Genomic DNA, 17,710 nt, shown 5'->3' on the forward strand with positions numbered 1-17,710 from the left:
CGAATGGGGGAAAAGATGAAGGAGCTTGCCTCTGGAGAGGAACTTCTTGAGGAGCTGTCTCATGGGATCATTAGTAAGTTTTGCTGTACAGTGAGTGAGATACATATTTTCTCATTCAGGCTGCTACAAAACATTATCATGGAAAGGTTAGGTAGCTTAAACAATAAACACTTATTTCTGACAGTTCTGAAGTCTGGGGAGTCCAAGATCAAGGTGCAGGCAGATTTGGTGTCTAGGGAGGTCTCTCTTTGGTTTGCAGATGGCCATCTTCTTGCTGTATCCTCACATGGCAGAGAGAGAGAGCATCTCTCTCATGTCTCTTCTTCCAAGCGCACTCATCTTGCTTGGGAGGCTTCGCTTTCATGACCTAATTGCCTTCCAAAGACTCCACGTCTAAATGCCATCACATTGAGGGTTAGGACTTCACCATATGAATTTCGGAGGGATACAAACATCCAGTCCGTAGTACTCATTTACCCCATAAAGTCCAGTTTAATTTGCATGATTCACTTTTGTATTGAGAGCACAATCTTAGTGGTATATCACAGTGGCTGAGAATAGCAGCTCTGGAGTTCCAGCACTGTCCTTTCCTACTGTTGGACCTGGGACAAGTGATTTCCTCTCCTAGTGCCTTGGTTTCCTCATCTTCAATAGAGAGCACCTACCTCCACGGATGGAGGTGAGTTACGGTAGGGAAATCACTGAACACAAGGTCTGGCCCATGGCAAGTGCTCCGTGTATGTTGCTTACTATTATAATATCTCAGAGTAGAGTTGTGATGAGCCGTGGGTGCTGCCCAAGGTGAGCTGTGGTAAACAGAAGCCATCCAGTCCTTAAATACCTGGGTCAAAATTGCCAAGTGCTAAGCACAGAATCAGACATGCGAGTTCTTTCCAGTTAATGTCTTGAATGTGTGTTCTATTTCCTAAGACAAAAGAGAAATCCCTGATCAGTAAGTACCCTGACTTTATGGGTAACTCTTTGTAAACTGACTGAGTGGTGCATGGACAATGTAAATACATACAGAAAGCGGAGCTTACCCAGCACACCAGCCTGCGTTCCCAGAATGCTGGTACTTTCTGTGAAGATCCACTTAAGCCAGACGGTTCTCAGAAATGATGGGGTAAGTTTTGTATCTTAGCTTTGCCTTAAAATGTATTACCCAGAAGTGGCATTTCTTGCCCATTAGTCACATTCATCACTGGCTCTTAAGAAAGGAAATGCAATTGGTCGTTATCTCTGCAGGAAAATATTGCATTAAACAGAAAGACTCTCATCCTTTGCTTTTCCAGGTCCCATTGCTGCGTCAGCTGAGGTTAAAAGGCCACTTTTCTTTCTTTTTGTTGAGGGCTGAGCAAATAGATGTGAAAACATCCCTAGGAATGGCATTTGGCTCAGAGCCTGGGCTAGTAAACAGATGGGTTTCTTTCAAGCTTGTGGCTGTCAATGACTCAGGAAGCAAGGTGTCATGAGTGCCCCGTGCCTCCTGTTTGTTTGCTTGTGGTTTGCACAGTGACACCACTTCTGTTTTCATCTATAGGGCAGAGATTGCAGAGAAGGCAACACAAGGCTCAGAAAATTTCAATGATTTGCTTAAGGTTACAGAGCTGGTAGATCCATTTCTCTCAAAGAGTATAGCATAGACCATCAGTCCAGGTGATAACCCACAAAATAAGAATTCCATAATCAGGGAAGGTAGGGAGACATATGTACTAGATCTGCTTGGAGTGTCATAGAGGGAATCATCATATCAAAGGCTCTGAGAAGTCCTGCAATCTAGACATCTACTTAACCTAATGTACCCTAAACTTGGGTGAGCATGGAAGCCTCTTTTGATATAAAACCAGGTACTATTTTATATAAAATCTTATCTAGGTTCACAATTTTATAAATGAATGCTCAATTAGAAAATTCCTAAGTGATCTCCCTTTTGTGAATTTCCAAGTTGCTCCTTAAGTGCATTTTCCTGAGCAATCTTATCAGAGATCTTGAAATGGTTGGTGGTTCAGTTTCTGCAAAGTCATCACCAAACTTTAGGAAACAACCTGCAAATAGTCTGCCAGTGTTTTCAACACGTATTCTTAAACAATATTTCTCATACGTGTCATTTTTTTGGAACATGGACCTAGGTGCGAGGCATATTATAGTATAGAATTTAGAGTAGTTTAAAATTAGGGGAGTGGGTCAAGTCCGTAAGTGTAGAGTGAGGCTGTGGGTAGCCCAAGGAGAAAACAGCCTTGGAAGGTAACACGTCCCCTGTCTTGGATGGGTTTAAACCAAGGCTGAGCAACGGTGTGCTGAGGAAATGGAGGGAATTCCTCAGCGTGCATCAGGCGGCTTCTTCCACACTTGGGATTGTGCTAGAGAGTAGGAGTCTGACCTACTTTTCCCTGACTCATCGCTCTGGTCCTCCTCCTCTTATTCTTCCCTTCGTCCCACATCCTCCCAGCAGTGGTAGGTGGAGGGTGAGACTGGGATAACCTGGGGGAAACCCTGCGACGTTAGCCTTGTGGGAACGGCCAGGCTCCAAGTCCACCAGTGTCTGATCCCTGCTCCCCCGTAATGCCAGAAGTCTCCTCTGCAGCAGGCCACACTGGACAGGGACCGGGGTTAATGGCGGAGTTATTTGCCTTGCATCTGCTGGCCTGGGACACTCAATTTCCCCCGTCCCATCTGAGGTGGGCATCTGAGGAGTGGCTCTAGCTCTAGCAGAGTCCCAGCCACGCTTTGCTGTGCTCCCAGCATGCCCAAAGCCCAGGTTCCGGAGAGATCAGCACGGGGACTCCTCCACCCCGGACGTCCGTTCACCCCTGACGCTTACTGAATCTGTACACAGTGCCGAACACCCTGCAGGGCTGTGGGGACCAACTTTAAGGAGCAAGTAAGAAGTATGTGGTTTGCTAGGTAATTGCAAAGGATGATGATATGTATTCATGTTTTCTCTTTGTAACCTTGCCAAGGGTATATTTTACTTAGAAGGCCAGGTGAGCTGCAGGATGCTTTTCCTAATTATGGCCTTGTTTTTCCATATTATGTACTCTGACATTAAGTAAGGTTGGGTGGGTCTGACATAAATATAATTGTTCGCAGAGAAGTTTGCTTTAGTTATTTTCAAAGTACCTATCAGCATGGGGAGGTATCAGGTAATGACTGTAGTTCATTCTTTCATAGGAAGTATGAGCTGCAGACCCAGTGTGATCAGCATCATTCTAGACACTGATGATACAGAAATAAAATCAATTTGTTCAGTTTTTCAAACATTAGGCTTTTTTCCCCCAAAGGAACTTTTTCAGAGACATCAACCCCCATTACCCCCATCTATAAAAATCCAAAGAATGGGCATGGTCTGTTGACAATGGGAGTAGTAGAACCCTGAGCCCCACTCGTTTGGTTTTCCTGTGTCCCTTTAGTGAATCCTAAAAAAACCTCTGCCCTGGGGTTTAAGGGACACTACCTGAAAATCATTTATTTTGAAAGGAAATCGTCGGATAGAGACTAGAGCTCAGTCTCCATTCTAGACGGACTAGATTTGAATACTGCTCTGCCACATAGCTGAAATAATCTGTCTGAGCCTCAGCTGCCTCATTCCTACAAGGAAATAGTGAGGCATGTCTTATAGGGTCATTGTGGGTAGGATGAGCATATAATGTCTTGCTCAAACCTGGACTTCTGAGAATGAATGGGGATACTGTTCCTTATTCAGCTGGGACTCTAGATGTTGACTGAGATTGACCAGGGAAAAAAGGACATACAGATTAATTAAAATGATGGTATGCAATAAGAGCTCTAAGTCAGTACTTTTAAAATATATATTATTATTCATATTCTTGTTATTCTCTTATTAATGAAGGGATGAGGCTAAGTTTGTGTGACAAGGTGGGTCATGGTAGAATGAGCTCTGTTCTAGAATCCTTGTGGTCTGGATTCAAGTCCCGCTAACAAGGTTATAGTCTGTTCCTGGACTATCTTTGAGCAAGAGTGTGTCAAAGAATTTAGCAGATTCTGTATTAGGAGAAATAGAGGTTAGGGGTAGGGGCAGGATAGGTTGGGGACTAAACTTATGTGACGGACAAGGCATTTTACTGCCTCCTGTTAATGGCCTGACCACTGGCGTCTTCATGGCTGCTTCAAACATCTTTTCATCACAGATTTAACACCACTGCCTCAGTAGGCTGCCTTTGAATTAACGAGTGCCCCCCACTTTGGGGGAATGTACTTCACTTATTCCATTCTCTGAGCCCTGTGCCACCTCTCCCGCCATATGCAGGAGCTACTACTGTCTTCGTTATCTCCAAACCCAGCTGTCACTGCACACCCTGGGGTGAGGTCTGCACATTGATGAGCCTAACTGCTCCCTCTGGGGCCTCTGGAAGTGGCTGCTTTCTATTAAAACCCACAGCCCACTCTGCCGTGCGCTGTGTGCACCTGTCCCTGGTTACCTGAGGCCTTCAGGGGTGGAAAAGGAAGATAATAAGCTTTTGACTTATAAATTGAGCAGATTTAATATGAAATCATCCATAGAAGCCCTGCTATTTTTAGCAGCATCCTTTTGGCTAAAAATTCACTTTTATACCCTTGAAAATCCGATCCATGCCTGTGCAAACTGAAGGTGCCCCACTGGGTGTCAGACACCATGCTGGGGAGTCCCACATATGGTACCATGACTTCACTGGGCTCTGACGGGTGCCAGGGGGATTTTACCCAAGGTGTGAAGTGACTTACACAAGGCCACAAGGTCACATGGTCCTTGAACAGAAGAGATGTAGAACTCTGGCCTCCCTCTGCATCTGCATTATCTGGGAGCTGAGGGAGACAAGCCAGCTGAGAGTAACATCTGGGAGGCTAAGGAGAGCTCCCACTGCCCTGGCCAGGAACGTGCAAAGGTAGCAGAGGCTGGTGTGCACATCTGCAGCCTACGAGAACAGATACAGTGTCCAGAGGAGGGAGTGACCACCTGGCTGGTCTGGCTGCTCCCAGAGGCCTAGGGGCAGTAATGCTTCCTTCCAGGTACACCAGAGTTGCCACTGGCAAGGGGTGGCAGCACCTCATTCTCTGAGGTTTGAAGACCTGAGTGTGTGCCATCTCCAGAGGAAAATGTTCTGGGGACATGAGCTCTGACTTCAGACTCCTGAAGCTTTATGCACGGGAGAGGAAGGCTTAATCCGTGAGTGTGAGCTAGGAAGTGGAACCCAAGGAGTGGCAGGCAGCCTGGAATTCAGAGCTAAGACACAAGATGAAATAGTAAGAGCTAATTATATTTAGAATCAATAACAGTTATTTTTTCTGTGCTGTTGGGTATGCATATAACATGCATGCATGATGTTGGAGATTGCATTTTTTAACTGAGATGAATTTCACATGATGTGAAATTAACAATTTAGAATGTATAATTTATTGACATTTAGGACATTCACAATGTCATGTAACCATCACCTCTATCTAGTTCCATGATATTTTCATCAGTCCAGAAGGAAACCCCATGCCTATTAAGCAGTCATTCCCTATTCTCTCTCCCAGTGGACCCAGGAAACTTCAGCTCTGCTGTCTCCATGGGTTTACCCACATTGGACTTTTCATGGACATGGAATCATGCAATATATGACCTTTTGAGTCTGACTTCTTTGACTGAGCATGATGTTTTCGAGGTTCATCTATGCTGTGGGGTGGTTTTGCACCCTGTCTGTCTGGTTCCAGAGTTCTGTGAGACATTTCACCTGCCGCAGAGCCCAGCCTTGTGCGGGGGCACAAAGTGCTTGTAGACTCTGAATCTACCCAAGCAGCTCATTCAGTTCTTGGGCATTTCGGGACCTGGAACAACTAACTACCTGGTTAGGTGGTTCACTGCACTATTGTGCAGCCCGAGGGATGCACACCTGGCTCTCCACATGCCAGCTGTGGTCTTGGGCAAGTTACTCAAGGAAACCTATTTTCATACATTTTTAATTTGTTTTTTTGGGTCCTCTAGCCATGCAACTGAATGAACCTTATTTGTCCTATGGATTAATGCTTAGGGGCACATGTGTCTTTTGAAACAGAAGCCTGGGCCATGAGCCTCAATTTCCCTACCCTTTAATCGTTGTTGTTACACACAAAGTTGCTGCAAAGTTTCAATCAATGAGCACATGCATCTACAGACTCGTACGTATTGGGCATCACTCCTAGTGTATGAGGGCTGTGTTGGATGCTGGGGGAATGGACACGCTAAACCTGCTTGTGCACTTGTCCCCTCTCCACATCCTTTCTGACTCTGTGTCACAGAAACTCAGTGGATCAAATGGACGCTGAACATAATCAAGAATGCATATGGTCTTTACCACAAAGCTGCAAAGTGGCTGTCAGTCTTCTCCATCCCTTTCCTTCTATTCACTCTAAATACTTATGGAGCCTGTCATATGCTGGCCGCTGCTTTGCTCCATAGACACATGGTCAATGGTGTGCACAGGGCTTGCAGTTCAGTGAGGAGGACAATAGTTATCAGTGCCCTGGGAGATTCTGTACTCTAAGGCCACTGAGCCAGTGAAAGGCAGTGCTAGGCCTTCTGGAAAGAGCTCATTCTCTTTCCAGGAAGCAGAGATGCCCTTCCATTGCACAGATGGGTAAACTGAGGCCTATAAACAGAAAAATATGTGACGTAAAGTTACACCAGGGAAGCCTGGTGATTAGGATTAAACCCTTGATGCCCTGAGTCCTATAACACACACACTGTGCGAGGGAGTTTGCAAATTATTTTCCTCATCACAGTCACATGAAGGAGGTAACAATTATTCTCATTTGTAGATAATATAATAAAAAAGGAGGGATGACAAAGTTAAATAATCTGTCTAACATCATATCTTTGTTAAGCAGCAGAGAAGTGAATAAAACCAAGGTCTTTAGGAGTCCAGAATTTTTCTGCTTTTGCTCTCAAAGTGCAGAGATCGACAATCCTCTTTCATCTTTGCATGCCCAGTATCAACTATATTATTTGACACATAGTATGTGTTCAGTAAATATTTGCTGAATGAGGCAGCTCTATTCAAAGAGACCCGCTAGGAACCTGGACAGATTCATTCCATACTTGCACAGGTCTAAACTCTGTCATCTCATAGGACCCGAGCTCAGAGAGGTGGGGAACCTGCAGCCTTCTGATTTCAAAATTGTTCTTTTTTAAGTACCAAAAGAGGCAAGAAAAGCTTCATCTTTCTCTGCTGTACCCTTTTAATAAAAGGGTTTGTTCTATAAAATTTGGATTCAGTCAAAAGGCTGTACTTAAAAACCTAGAAGGCCCCCCATGGCTTAAGGCCGCAGGTTCCCCTTGGTTTTTCCCCTTCCCTTAGAGCTCCTTTGTTTCTCCTAAGCTCTGTCTGGCTCAGAGGGGAGAACATCTGCAATGCAAACGAGGAGACCTCCTCCCTAACCAGGCAGGTGCTCACCCAGCCAGGCTTCTTCTGTTTTGGCTCTGGCAGCTCTGCTGGGAATTCCTCAGAGGACCCAGAGACTGCAGAGGGGCGAGAGAGCAGAGATAATGGCAGGGCTGTGCAGGCAAATTTATTGTATAAGTGGAGACATTTAAATATAATTAATGTAACTGCAGTCTTATTAGATAAATAGCACTTGGGATTCAGGGCATGTTTCCCTTGCAGGCACAGGCGGCACGGAGGAAGGCATCAGTCACTGCACTGGCAACACCCCACGGAGCCATCGGGGCCAGGTGAAGGAGGACGGAGACTGGGAGGACATGGAGGTCGAGAAGGGGCACAAGTGGCCTAATTGTACCGTTAAGTGATTTGCCTCAAACGGCTGTGGGTGCCACCTCCATTGTCCCTGACTCTATCAGGATGTTGCCTGAAGTACCTGCTTCCCTGTAGGTGCGCAGCTGGCGGCGGGATTGAGCCCTGCTGTTTTCATGGACAGCTCAGTGGCGCAAACCTGAGTTGGGATCTGTGTCCACCCGTCAGTAGCAGGGGGTGCTGGACATCATGGCCGGTCTGACCCTGTGTCCTTGACAGTGAAATGGGAACACGAACCCACCCAGGGCTGCTATGGGGTTGAAGTCCTGTGCAAAGGACTCAGAACACGGATGGGGGGCTCCACGAACAGAGGATGTTCACAGAAGTAAGATCACCAAGGCCACCTGCCTCCTCAGAACAGGACACCCTCGGGTAGAATAACTGGCCTTTCGAACCTGAAAAGTTCTTCAGTTTTGCACAGAGATGGCAGTATATATTGGTTAGGTCTGTGGAATTAATTAATCATCAGACCAGCCTGGGTCCAAATCCCAGCTCACTCTGTTCTCTGATAATGGCTGAGTTACGTAGCTCCCCGGGGCCTCTGTTTCCTCATCTGTCAAATGGGTACAATCACAATGACTACTCCCAGAGTTAATGGGAACTTGGAGATGAGGCAGTAAGCACCCAACCTGGTTCCTGGTGCCTGGTGCTTGAAATAAACATAGGCTCTTTATTTTCTGGTCTGCAGCATGAGCTGGTGGCCCGTGAGGCAAGCACATTCCACAGATGGGTTTTGTGTGGACTGCGGAGGCTTTGGAAAGTCACTAAGCTCATTTCCAACAATTGGTATTACGGGAGGTCACCTAGGAAATTAGGCATCTATCTTTTTTGGGGAAATAGATCCGGCAACCTCGAGTTTGCTGAAGGACCAGGTCACTGGGGCTCGGGGTGCTGTCCACTCACGGTGCACACTCCCTGGGCCCTCACATGAAGGCATACGCCCCGCATAGCTCCCATCTGCCCTACTCCCCACTTTATAAATGAAGAGGCTGAGGCCCAGTGCCAGGGGGGTCACAGGCACGTGGTGTGCTCATGGATGCCTGGGCTCCAGATAGGGGTGTGACATACCCTCAGTGAGAGCTTTGGTTCTCCTATGATACAGTCCACTTGTCGATCAGCTGTCCCTTCAGCAGGTGTTTTGTGGCCCACACTGCCCAGCAGGGACACCAAAGTCTAGGAGAGATGCAGGAAGAGGCAATGCAAAGAAACAAAGGATGGGGTTGCTAAGCACGCTCAGTGTGGCTGCAAGTAAATTGCCTGTAGGTCCCTACGCTTCCATTCAGAATTATTATTAAACTCTCAGTAGTTGTTTCAGGCAAAGGGGGCTTTTCTGCTGGTGCATCTTCCCTCACCCCACCAGCCTGTAAACCAAGTTTCAGGAGTCAGCTTGTGGTGCACAGACAGGACCTGGTGCCATTCGTGGCATGTGGCACACTCTTAAAATGTATTCTTTGGACTAAAAACGTGTCATTGAATATACCTCCACTTTGGAGATTGACATCAAATACCAACATGTTAAAGTCTCTGAGAAGTCTTGGAGGAGCAGAGATTAACCTTGGTTAAGCTGGTGACATCCAACCTTTGTGACCAAGTGATTCTGTTGGGAAGAAGCACCCATTAGGGAGTGTTCTCAGAGTGCGGTCTGCCAGGTGGTGTCTAATTCCTTCCCAGACGCCTGTGGGGGCAGTGGGGGGATGGAGAGCATGGCAGGAGGAAGAGAAGCCAATGAACGGCATGAATTCCCCTGCCCCTAACCCTGCCAGGACCCTGCTGTGCTCCTCTAGCCCCATGCCCCAGAATCAGCTGACAGATGAGGATCTAGTGGAAGCTCGGAAGATATTGAGTGATTTGTCCAAGGTCACAAAGGTCACAGGAATCTTCACATTTTCTGTGAAGGGGATTTAAACTCAGGACTAATTCCAAAGCATGATTCTTTTTATACATTTTGACTCAGAAAAATCTCACCAGAGTAGCTGGGCTCTGTGCCTTAGAGGAGAAGGTGAGGGAAGATGGGGGGAGGTGGGCAGGTTGACTGGGAGTGTTCACAGTGACCCTGAGTTCCAGAAAGAACCCCTCTCCTCCACAGGTGCTGGGTGCATGCAACAAATCCAGGATTCACTCAGCTCCTGCTTTCAAATGCATCTCCCTCCCTGCTCCCTTGCAATTGCAGGCTTCATTCACACGTTAGTGTGAATTACTCTAATTAGCTATTATCTTCACAGGAAGCTAAGTGCTACTTAGTATTCTGGCCTGGAGAGTTTTCTGAAGCCAGCCTGGAGATGGGGCTTCTGGGCCAGAAGAGGCAAAAGGGGTTTGCAAAGGCAATTACAAAGGTGGGGAATGCAATCCTTTAGTCAAATGAGATGGTTAAATTTCAAACCTTATTTGAATATATGACTTTCAACATGCAAGTTATTTTCCATGTTATTTAGTTCCATTCAATTAGTGAGCTAATATCAAGGCTTCCTGACTTAGTTACCCTGTGCTGTCTTCTAAGCTAAGTGCTAGGGCAGTGAAATGGGTGAGATTGAGCTCCCCACTCCTGCACCCCAAGCAGTGCTTACCTGGAGACAAGGTGGATTAGTGGAGAAGACCTGAGATCACAGCCTTGGTTCTAATATGGCTTTGTTACTGGCTTAGCTGTGCAACCCTTAGCAAAGTTGCTTAACCTGCCCATGCTTCATCTGTAAAATGGGGATGATGGCACTCATAGCTACTGTGGAGGTGTTGGCAAGGTAAAATTAATTACATAAAGATCTTAGAATGGGGCCTGACATATAGGGAATGCTCAGTAAATATCAGCTAATGTGATCATTATAGTACAAGGGGAATGACTAAGAGGAGATTTGACTAAAGCTCAAGTGGTGCAGAGACTGATGGCCTCCCAGCTAGTCAGCTTCGTTTTAAAGGGATAATTCATCTTGAGGGAGAAGTGGAAGATTGTGGGTGGGAGGGTAAGGTCAAAGGATAGCCTGCAGAGCCGGGGGTGCAAATCCTGAAATGGCTCGAGAGTCCTGGAAACCAGTAGGACCTCAGGGATGCTGGCAGGCAGAGAGAGGTGATAGCGTGAATGAAGGAGCTGGGACTGAGGGGAGATGGTGCTAGAGTAGATTGGGGGAGAGACCAATGCTGGGGGGCCTTTGTAGCTCTGGATCCTCACCTGTAAAATGGGAATAACGGCACCCACAGGCACTGTGATGCTCAGTGGAAGTGAGTGAGCAGAAGAGGGACCTGCCATCCAGTGTTTCACCCATCCCTGTGATCCAAGACCAGCGGCAAAGAGCTCAGCAAGGAGAGGATAGGGACTTTGGGAAGACAGGCAGTGAGGATGACGCTTGGGAGCAGGGCAGCTCCTGGGTTTTGGAGGGATCGCTTGCTGCCCAGAACACTCCCACTCCCCATCTTTGAAAGCAGCTCCCTGGCAATCCATCCGTCCTCTCTGTATCTGGAAACTTTTGCTTTCTCTGCATCACACTTACTGCATCATGGCGCTGCAGGCAGGTGCCTCCTGTCTAGCCCCTCAAATTACAAATCTGTGGAAGGAAGAGATTCCTGATTTCATGTTTGGTATCCCCAGTGCTTGGCTCTGCGTCCAACACTCCTACAGAGTACTGTAGGAGACAGTGGACAAAGCCCATGTAGATACGGCCTCCCCATCTCCCTCTGCCTTCTCCCATTTGCTCTCTCTGCCATGAGAACATTACAGTTATGTATGTCTCTATGCTTAATGAATGACTGAATTCCTCATTAGTGAGCACAGGAGAGTAGGGCTAGGAAGTATTTATTCATTCAGTTTTCCATAAATATTTATTCTGTTCCTACTCTGCACTCTTGGGATAGAGGGATGATAGGGCTGCCAGATAAAATAGAGGATATCCAGTTAAATTTAAATTTTACACAAACAGAAACATTTAATATTTTTTTAGCACAGTATATTCCCAATATTGCTTTTACTGGTTGCATATTTATTTGCTAAGTCTAGAATCCTAAATGGTGAACAAAATAAACAAGGTTCATTCCAGTGGGAGTATACATACATTAATGAGATAAATTAATAAGAACATGCAAATGTGTCAACAAATCCAATGTAAGTAATAACAATAGGGCATCCTTATCCTGGCAGCTCCCTCCTAGGCCTCCTAAGGGCTTTAGGTCTGACTTGTTGGGGAAGGGAAGTTCCAGAAGAGGACAAGGAAGAAGGACTTGGTTTTGTTTTCTTTTGTTGTTGTTGTTGTGATAAGATACATATAATGCAAAATTCACCGTTTGATCCATTTTAAAGTGAACAGTTCAGTAGCTTTCAGCATATCCATGGTATTGTGCATCTGTCCCCACTACCTAGTCCCCGAACATTTTCGTCACTGCAGGAAGAAGACCCCGTGTCCATTAGCAGCCACTCCCATTCACCTCTCTCCCTCAGTCCCTGGCAAATGCTAATCTGCTTTCTGTCTCTATGTATTTGCCTTGGTCTGGGTATTCATTGTAAGTGGGGTTAAACAGTATTTGTCCTTTTGTGTCTGGCTTCGTTCATTTAGCATAATGTTGCAAGGTTCATCCATTTCATAGCACATATCAAAACGCCATTCCTTTTTATGGCTGAACAATATTCCATTGCATGGATATACCATATTTTATTTTATTCATTAGTTGATGGCCATTTAGTTCATTTCCCCCTTTTGTCTGTCGTGAATAATGCTGCTATGAACATTTATGTAAAAGTTTTTGTTTGAACAACCGTTTTCACTTCTCTTGGTTGTATACCCAGGAGCATAATTGCTGGTTCATACAGTACTTCTATGTTTAACTCATTGAGTAACCTTCAAACTGTTTTCCCCATTGACTGCATCATTTTATATTCCCACCAATAATGTGTGAGGGCTCTAATTTTTCTACATCCTTGTTCTTTTCCATTTAAAAAAAATATAGCTATGCTAGTGGGTATGAAGTGATGTCTCATTATGTGTTTGTGTACGTGTGCACGTGTGTGTATGTTAATGGACTTTTGTAGAACAATTTTAGGTTCACATCAAAATAGAGTAAAAGATACAGAAATTTCCCAGGTACTGCCTGACTCCTCACTTGTACATATCGATACATTTACATGTCAATATCTCCTGCAAAAGTAAACCATTTTTACAGTCAATGGACCTACATTGACACTTGATCACCCAAAGTCCATAGTTTTATTAGGGTTCACTCTTGGTGTTGAACAGTCTATGGGTTTGGACACAAGTGTGATGGTGTATGCGAACCATTGTGGGATCTTACAGAGAACTTTTGCTGCCCTAACAATCCTTGGTGCTTTGCCTGTTCACCTCCCTACTCCAAATCCCTGGCAACCGCTGATATCTTTACCATCTATTGAGTTTTGTCTTTTAGAACATCATATAGTTAGAATCATATAGTATGTAGCCTTTTCAGATTGACCTTTTTCACATAGTAATATGCTTTTAAGGTTTCTCCATCTCTCTTTGTGGCTTGATAGCTCATTATTTTTCAGTCCTGGATAATATCCCATTGTCTTGCTCCATAGCAGTTTATTTATACATTTACCCACTGAAGGACACCTTGTCTGCTTCCAAGTTTTGGTAATTTTGAATAAGCAACTATAAACATCTATTTGCAGGTTTTTATTCAGACAAAAGTTTTTAAATACTTTGGATAGATACTAAGGGGCACAATTGCTGGGTCTTATGGTCAGAGTGTATTTAATTTTTATGAAACTGCCAAATTCTTTCAAAGTAGCTGTATCATTTTGCATTTCCACAGCAGTGAATGAGAATTCCTGTTACTCCACATTCTTGCCAGCATTTGGTGTTTCTGTGTCCTAGAGTCTGGCCATTCTAATAGATATGCAGTGGTATTGTTTTAATTTGCATTTTCCTATTGACACATTATGTAGAACATCTTTTCATACGCTTATTTGCCATCTGTATATCTTTTTTCCTCAGGGGTTTGTTAAGGTCTGTGGTCCATTTTTTAATCAGGATGTCTCATTGTGGTTTCCATTTGCACTTCTCTCATGACTAAGGATGTCGACCTGTTTCTCATGTACTTGTTGGCCATTTATGTATCTTTTTTGGAGGAGCCCAATTTTATTTAAAGGGTGATAGGTAGCCAATGGGAATTTATAACCAGGGAATTGTATGGTTTGATTTTCCTATCACTGGGCCTCCGGCTTCTGAGTAGAGAATCCAGGAAGCAGGGAGGTGACTTGGGAGGGTGTTTTAGGAGGATGGGGAGAGATGACTGGGACTCAGAGACCGTGGTTCACGATTCTGTCATTTGTCTCTCTCTGACACTGGGCACCTGGACATGCCGAGCTGCCCCTGATCCTCAGTAACACCCTCTGCAGCACTGGCCAGTGACAGTGCCATCCTCGCAGGGGCATGCTAGGGTTAAGTGGGGCCGTGAGTTTGGAGAGCCCACCTGGGGTCCGACATAGCGGGACCTTGAGGAAGTAGGAGTCGCCTCCCTGCAGCAGCTTGAGGACAGTCTGGGTCTCAAAGTCAAATGGGAGAATTTGAGGTTCTGGTCTCTTATTTCAGCTGGATCCTCCCTGTGCTAGTCTGAAGAGAAAGAAAGCAAAAGGAGAAGAGAGAGGAGGGTGGAGTGGAGAGATAGACTTATCTTAACCTGCATCTTCTTTCTCTCCCTCTCTCCCTGTACTGGGTGGACCACCCCATTATCTCCGATCCACAAAGCACTAGGAGGTGGCCTGAGCCTCTTAGGGTCTGGGCAGCACTGGGCGCAGGGCCTGCAGGTAGCTGCAAGGCAGTGTTGATCCTGTGAGTTCTGGCCCCAGTTCAGGTGTGGCCCTTAGAGCCAGGTCTTAAAAAGTCTAGTCTGACCCCATCCCTTCCCTCTCCACTCAGCCAGTAGTGCTTGGCTGGTCTGCGCAACTATAATGTTAATTACAGTCACTTAGTGAACTGTTTACCATTTTCCCATAATTCCCAAATGTTCAAATAACACTCTGTATATGCTTAAATATGTCAGGGTAAGTGGGTAATAAGGTTTGCACGTGCTCAGCTTTTATGGGGGGTGTGTCCTGTAGGGCTATCTCCATCTTCCGTTACCCCTTAAACAGATGAAGAAATGATGAGGCCACCTCTGCCGTGATACTGTGACAGCCCTTCGTATAGTCTCCTTCCAGCCCTCGTCATCCTGTATGGTAATTACCTGTTGTCGTGTTTCCCCGTCTTGAACTCTTGCCTTACTCATTCCCATCTCTTTGATGCCTCATTCAGTTGCTGACACTCACTTGACCTATAGTTAATATTTTCTGAATGACTAAATGAACCAGTGGCCTCATCATGACCAGGGAGGTTTGTCTGGGCAGCCTTTGCCGAGACACTGATAAAGGAAGATTGCTTTACAAAATTAAGATGCATAAATTCATGATTAATTCATGGCAAAAAATAGGTTGTTCGTTGTCATTTTATAAAGATTAATACCTTTGTAAAATGTGTAAGGTTTCCTACTTCAAGTTCATTCTGTATTACAGTTGAAGGCAACTACCCAAACCCTTCATGCTGTCGGGTCTTCCTCTGTCCTTCCCCACTGTTTCTGTCTAGCCCCTAAATCTCCAGGGTGACTTGGGCTCTGTCTTGCAAGGTGCTTTTTCTCCTCGTTTCCTCCCTGACTGGGGAACTTACAGCTCAGTCCATGCTGTTGTAGAACCGTTGATCCCTGCATCAGCTGAGTATCTTGGGTAGCTGTGGCTGCCTCCCTTTGCACCAACTGCACGATGATCTCTTAGGTTGGGTTTTGAAGATTAAATGAAATAAAATGTTGAAGTATCCAGTATCATATTTGTTTCAAGAGTCTTGCCCACTCCCCTCTGTGTGTTCCTTGTCCCCTTTGATTTAAATATGTTTCTTCTCAACCTGCGACTCATAAATCCTATTTTCTTCAAGTCTCAGCTCAATGTTTAACTCTAGTTCATTCAACAAATATTTATGGAGTGCTGTGTCTGGGTTGAGCCCTGTGCCGTCCCCTGGGGGTACAGCAAGTCAGGAATAGATGAAGGACTTCTCTTCTGGCGGTGATGTTCTGAGGGAGGAGGTAGAAATCAGGCGAGCGAACAGTGCCATAGAATGGTTGATTGATGCTTCTGCAGGGTCATATGCCGGATAGGAGCCGAGAGGAGAGAGGGGGCTACTTGGAAATGACATTTGAGCCGAGACCAGGAGGGAAATTGAGGAACATCTCTGATAAGTCTTTGAAAGGGCCTTTGAGGTAAGTGGAAGATCCAGGCCAAAAGCCTGGGGTGTATGTGAGCAAGGCGGGGGGAGGTTTGAGGAACAGTAAGGAGGCCTGTGCGCAGGGCATCCTAAGGGAAGGGATCACCCACACTAGAGCCAGGAGGTAGGTCATGTCGGACCACGCTGCCAACGTGAGGGTGTGAAGCTTATTAACCAAGGGGATGGGGTGCCATTGGAGGTGATGCGAGTGGAGGTACTTCTTGGGAAATCCCCCACCACCTATCTGCCAAGCAGAGAAGGGACCAAGGAGGGAGGGCAAGAAGAGAAACAGAGAAGCAATGTGAGGGCTTGTGTCCCCTAGGTGAGAGGTGAGGGTGTCAGGAGGTGACCGATTGCTAGCCTATAAATAGTTTTGGAACTGAAAATGTCTGGGCTTTATGAAGTCTTCCCTGTGGTTCCCTCCTTATCTCCCTCCATCTCCCCCTACTCTACACCGTAGACACAGACACTCACCACACTTTACCTGGCAGTGAACCAGATGCCCCTGCCATGCTGGAGAGCGGGAGGTCTTGCTCCCCTGGCAGCCTGGGGGCCTTTTCAGTACAGCCTTTGCCTGCCTGGGTTCCTCTGAAACTGCAAGTTGCTGGAGGCTGGTGATTGTAACTCGTCCTTTCTGGATGAATCCCTGGGTTTCACTCTGGAAGCCTGGCGCATAGTAGGACCTCAGTGCCTCTATGCAGTAAATGACTAAATAAATAAAGAGAGGGGCCCAGGCACCACTAGGCAAACCAGCCTTCCGGGCTGAGGAGGAAGCAGTGTTAGGTGCAGACCACCCCATGGGTGCAGTCACCTCGGGTTGGCCTGGCCCATTGTGAGAGCAAGACATTGAGCTAAGCCTGTATGTGATGAGTGGGGCGGTATCAGTACAGATAGTCCTGTCATGAGCTGCGCCTCCAGCTGTGTGAGGGCTGAGATTGTATCCCCATGGCTCATTTCTGTGTCCCCAGCTCCTAGTCCAGTGCCTCAGGCATCCTGACCAGGCACAGCAGTTGAATAGACAGTGAATGTAGGCATTCCAAAACAGGGGAAGACCAGGCTGAGCTCAGAGTTCAGGAAGACTTAACAGAGGAGGGGAAACTCTGGGTAGCTGGAAAGAGATTGTTGGGGAGGAAGCAAGTGCCAGGAGAATGGGCACCAAGACAGCCCAGCATGATTGGAACAGCGTTTGCATATCAGGGTGAGAGGAGAAGAAAGAAACAAATCAACAAACATGTCAATTACCTTTTAAGAGATGAAAAACCATAATGGTGAGTGCCAGGCACACTGTTTGGAGAATGGACACGCTTGAGGCTCTGACTCAGGGGGATGGGCAGGACACGGACAATGTATATAACCTGAGCTTTTGTACCCCCATGAAGAGCTGAAATAAAAAAAAAAAAAAAAGAGAGAGATGAAAAACCAGACTATCAAAAAGAATCACTCAGAGTTTACAAAGATTAATATCTAAGTCAGGCACTGAGATGGCCTTCCTTAACATCAACTATCTCCTCCAAAACATGGGGTACTTTCTGGATGACCTCTCATGTTGAGTTTTGAAGATAAAATAAATATTGAAATATCTGGTAACATGATGTCCCAAAACTTTGCCTTCCTCTCTCCCTTCACTCTAATACTCTCATTCTCATGTTTATTTATATATACATAACTGGGAAATAGAAACACAGGCAGAATACT

This window comes from Lemur catta, chromosome 9 (assembly GCF_020740605.2).
Source record: "Lemur catta isolate mLemCat1 chromosome 9, mLemCat1.pri, whole genome shotgun sequence".
Classification (NCBI taxonomy): domain Eukaryota; kingdom Metazoa; phylum Chordata; class Mammalia; order Primates; family Lemuridae; genus Lemur; species Lemur catta.